Here is a 5339-nt window from a genome sequence, read left to right as displayed (position 1 = left end):
TGGAGGTGTCATCAGGTCACATTTATCCAAAGGGATCGTTCTCATGGTCCTCTTGTTTCTCCCATCCAGCAAGCAAGGGATCCTTCCTTTTTATTTTCCTGTCCCTTTCACACCTGTCTTTCTCCATCAGATCGCAACAAGACCTTGAATTCACCCCATAACCGCTGCCTGTAATTGATTTCCAAGTTTTTGTTTTTCCTTTTCTTTTCATCAGATGGGGAAGAGTAATGTGCCTGACACATCATAACAAGGCTTGAGGAAGGCACATTTCACACATGAGTATGAAAACCCAATCTTCACACTTAGGAACCACAAGAGGATGGAGGCGGAGGGTTTTTTGGTTTTGTTAATTGTCTCTGCTGGTGAGACAGAAACTTCTATTCTGTTTCTCTGGCTTGCCTGAGAACCAGCAAGAATCCAAGTCCCAGTGCTCCTGTCTCACACCCTCTGGTAGGCATCTGCTGCTTTTGCCCGCCCAGCTGGATTTTCCTTTGCAAAGCACCATTCCACCTTAAGAGTCACCGAGGTTCAGGTAGGGCTGACACCCCTCCTACCCTGAGACACAATGACGAGAGCTGGCCAATCAGAAGCACGGTGATCATTCAGGGTACAAGCCAGGCCCATGTGGGTCAGCTCTGGGACATTTGCAGACATTACTAGGAAACGGGTGCAGTTTGCCCTACTGGGATTGCTCCAGTGGTGAGGCAAAAGCCTGCGGCTACTGTTTTCAGCTTGGCCACAACCCGACGAAAGCCCATCAGTGAATACGGCCATTGCAAAAGAAAGCACAGTTAAGGCATGAGGACGGACAGCAACAAGCCCATCCCATTAGAGCCCCTAGACCCAGCCAAGCCTGAAGCCATTGCTGCCCTAGGCTTTTCAGGTACAGGAGTTGTATTAGTTCCCTTTTGCTGCCGTAAAAAATTACCACGATAACGGTAAGGATAGCCTAAAACAACACAAATGCATTCTCTTACAGTTCTGGAGGTCAGAAGTCCAAAATCAAGATGCTGGCAGGGCTGTGTTCCTTCTGAAAGCTCTAGGGCAAAAGCTGTTGCTTTGCCTTTTCCAGCTTCTAGAGGCCACCTACATTCTTTGGCTCGGGGCCCTTCCTAACACTGCTCCAACCTCTTACTTCCATCCTCCTGTCTCCTACTTCTGTAACCAAACCTCCCTCTTTCCTTTAAAAGGATCCTTTTGATTATGTTGAGACCACCCAGATATTCCAGGATCATCTCTGCCATTTCAGGATCTTTGACTTAATCAGATCTACAAAGCCCCTTCTGCCATATAAGACAACATATTCATGGGTTTCAGGTATTAGGATGTGGATGTTCATGGGTTCTGGGGATGAGGATGTGGATATTCATGGGTTCTGGGGATTAGGATGTAGACATTTTGGGGTGCCTTTATTCAGCTGACCACAGGAGTCCATGTCCTCCTTTTTTTTTTTTTTTTTAGAACCACGTTAGTGTGGGAATCTGTCACTTACAATAGAGTCCATAATACATATTCCTAAATCCATACCATCATCTTACCTCTGAAGAACAGACAAACCCTAGTATTCAGTTCATCCAAACAAAGTTATAATTTCCTTGTATCACACTTCAGTATTTTAAATTTTGGCCAGCAGTACAGAATAGAGGTTAGGAACACAGATTTTGGATTCAGAAAGCTTCGGTCTACATCCCGACCTTTCCACTTAGGAGGTAAGCCTTTTAAGCTACAATCCTCCTGATCTGTCAAATGGAGAAAATGAAAGCACCTGCCTCAGCTGGTGATCATAAGAATTAAATGAGATAATGAATGCACTGTGCTCACACTAGAAGGTCAATGCTTGATAAATAATGCTCTTTCCACTAAGACTGCAGACATGACTCCTTCCATCTGGTATTACACTGATTTCTTTTACACAATGTGTCTCAATTAATTGCCTCATTTTTATTTAGCTCCTTTAGAAGTGGCTCCAGACTCAGAGAATGTACCTTGTTGGATCTTCACACCAACACCTACATTTTAAAGATGTTGTTGCCAAGTGCTTTTACAGAACAGACAACAGAGACAACTTTTTGCAAGCTGGCCATGACTTCCTTCCTTTATTCTCTCTTTTTATTGCTGACATCGCTCTACCTCCAGCGCAACCCTACCCCATCTGTGAGGTCGGTATTTTTCAGCCACGCTAAGCAAAGACTTTTCTTCATCCCTGTGTAATTTTGTTCTTTCCCCAGCTTATTTAAGAACCGTGATTTTTTTTCATGTTCATACAGAAAGTGCAGTTGCTCCTCCCCTCTGTCAAATTCCACCTGCCACTTAATGCTCCAGTTTAACTCTGCAGAAATTATTTCGGCCTGGCACTCCCTGGGCATTGCTTTTGTGTGCAGGTGCCACTCTGGATGGAGTCAGGGGATGTGTTTAGAACTTGGCCGTCCTACCTCAATAACATAGCAGGAAACAACAGGCAGCAGCTGCACGGAATGGTTCAAGCTTGGTGGCCGGCAAGGGGCAGTCATCTGTGACATGTAACAAGTCATGCTGTGTGGCTCACGGAGGCTGATGTTTCAGCGGATTTTTATATCCCAGATGCAGGCTAACTGGAGGAAACAGGATAGGAACTTCCTAGAGACAGGTAAATTGATGCCAAGCTTCTACCTGGATACCTGCACACCTGCCCATCCCAGCATCACACCCACCCACTCCTCCCTCTCCTCCCAGTGAGGAATTTATTTAACGGTTATCTCTACACATTTAAGGCTAATTTAAAAAAATTGTTCATACAATTGATTAAAATATACATGTGGAAGACATTTTTATTTTCACTCACCCAGCTAGTATATACCCCATATTGCTGAAGTAGAGAGCAGGTATCATGTCATCCCAGGGAAGGCATCAGACCTCTTCACAGCTTCAAGATGTCCTAAACCACTGCAGTAACTCCTTCCTGCTTTTCCATCAATTGGCCTAGAAGTGGGCACGCAACCAAACTCTGTCCACTGAGACATGGGGAGAAGCCTGCTAGGAAGCTTCCTCATGATAAGGAAACAATAGTGCCTCAGAAAGAAAGTTTTTTTGTTTCCCTGCCTTTCTGCTTGGGATGCAGGACTCGATGCTTGAAGCTGTGACAACCATTTATCCCCATGAAGTAAAGGCTAAAAAATAATCTTAGAGATGGTGAATTCCCCTCCTACCTCCGTGAACTGTGAAACCAACTTCTTGTTATGTTACATATTTAAATACCTTTATTATTTAACCCACTATTACTTGGGTATTTTGTTACTGGTAGCTGCATGCATTCTAAATGATACACTACCTCTTTGCTTTCCAAAGAGACTATTAAACAAAATGTAACCCTCTCTATGCCTGCCTTAAAAACTGTGTGTATAAACACGGTGGCAACATCAGGCTTCTTATTGAACAACTTTAATGAAGTCAAGTGTTAAGAAGTCCCCAAATGGTACTTATAATATTTGGATGTTCAGTTCTCCCATTAAGTTGATTGATTAAGGTCTTTACCTCCCCTCAGCAGTCTATTAAGTGCATTGCTGGGTTCTCATCACCCAAAAATTGCAGAATGTGATGGTTCTCACTACCCAAATATTGCACTACTTGTCTATCTCAGTCCATTTTCCCCATCTTGGCCACACAGCAAGATGTCTTGACCACAGCTTGCTATGTAGAAATATACAGAAGGCAAGAAAAAAAATCCTAGAATTTCCAGCTGTGTAGTATGAGAAACCCCCAGCATGGAGCTGATTTCAAGAGGGTGTAAGACGAATGGAATCAGGAACCACAATGCCTATGGACATTGGTAATTAAACACGGCAGCTTGATGACATAGATTCCAGTTTAGACTTTACCTAACAGGTGATGTTTTTACTGTGGCCTTGCATCTGATGAGGAAATTAGAAATCTGAACATAAAGTTGTCAAGGGACAAATTAAAAATATTACACTGGGTCATTGGTTAGTCTTCAGTAGACCTAAGGCCTAAACATTTTACAGCTTCCCTAGCTACAAAAGGCAAATGTACAGAAAGTGTGACATGCCTGATGATACCTAAGACTGAAAGAGCTAAAATTCTTAAATTAACTTCAGCTCACCAGCAAGGAAGTCTTATGAGAGTATAGGTAAAAATCAGATGTTCCATACAAAGGAAATTTCTGGAAACATGGCCATAGGCTCCCCAGTGCAAGTGCAGGTCAACCACCAAGAAACTGGTAGTCTATGTGTCAAAAGTTCTCATGAAGTGGAATTCATTCCTCTGATGGTTTTACAAGCCCCAGGGGCTGAGCCCTCAATCTTAGAGGTTCTGAAAGCTGACTGTTCCAGCACACCAAGATCTACTCCTTTTCTTAGATGTGGAATCACATTACTCGACCTCATGAGACTTGTTATAAAACTTCAGTATCAATTTTATTAACATAAAATGATAAATGACTGGCATAGAAACTTTCAGAAGTTCTCCCAATTAGTTGACTCTCTTCCCAGACCCTGACTTATAAGGAGGCCCAAACCTATTTTACCTGAAAGCTTAGTGGAATTATAAGGCATTGGACTTGTAGGAGCATCGCACAAGATAACCTAATGCAGCAAACACACTCTGAAGATGGCTTCACCAAGGGACCAAAGACAACTGACCTTACTGCCTTCAACCAGCTCCAGGAGGGATGCCCTTCCCAATGGGTCCAGAATCCTCCAAGATGGCTGGCAATGCCCCTTTCCCTGGGGTGGATATTGCCAAAAATTGCCTCCAAGATTCTCCTTTCACTTTGCTTTCATGAACAGATTAAAATTCCTTTGACCGATATGTTTTTCATTAGATATGTTTATTCATTCAACCTCAGATTGCTGAGGTGATTTGCAGCCTGGGAGCTATCTCTTCTCTTACAGTTGTTAAGATCCATTATACGTTAATTTTAAAACTTAAATCTCAGAGTATAATCCTATCATCACCAGACTCTTGGTGAATATCACACAAAAGCCACCAAGTAGTTTCTGTAAACTCCATATTGGACCATGAGTCCCACATTAGATCAGCAACATATGGGCAGCACGGTTCTATTCCTACCTATTCATTTCAATCATTCATTCCTTCCTTCATTCATTTGTTTATTCAATAGATATTCATTGGTCAGCTCCTATATGCAGGCATTGTTCTAAGTACTAGACATACAGCAGGAAACCAACCAACCAACCAAAAAAAACCTGTCCTAATGGAGCTCACATTCTCTCTGGAGGAGATAGATAGTACACAAATACTTGTCATATGTCAGATGGCAAGGAGTGATATGAGGAAAGGCAGGGAAGGTAGACAGATTTCTAGGAATAAGTAAGGCATGGAGC

General features: G+C 42.7%; 1 pseudogene; it reads right to left on the bottom strand.

Moving 5' to 3' along the window:
* Positions 1-208: 208 nt before the first annotated feature.
* LOC129016420 (small nucleolar RNA U13) lies at positions 209-321 on the bottom strand (annotated as a pseudogene).
* Between the last annotated feature and the right edge of the window lie 5018 nt (positions 322-5339).

This window comes from Pongo pygmaeus, chromosome 18, assembly GCF_028885625.2.
Source record: "Pongo pygmaeus isolate AG05252 chromosome 18, NHGRI_mPonPyg2-v2.0_pri, whole genome shotgun sequence".
In the NCBI taxonomy this organism is placed as follows: domain Eukaryota; kingdom Metazoa; phylum Chordata; class Mammalia; order Primates; family Hominidae; genus Pongo; species Pongo pygmaeus.
This window is presented reverse-complemented; position numbering and strand designations above follow the sequence as displayed.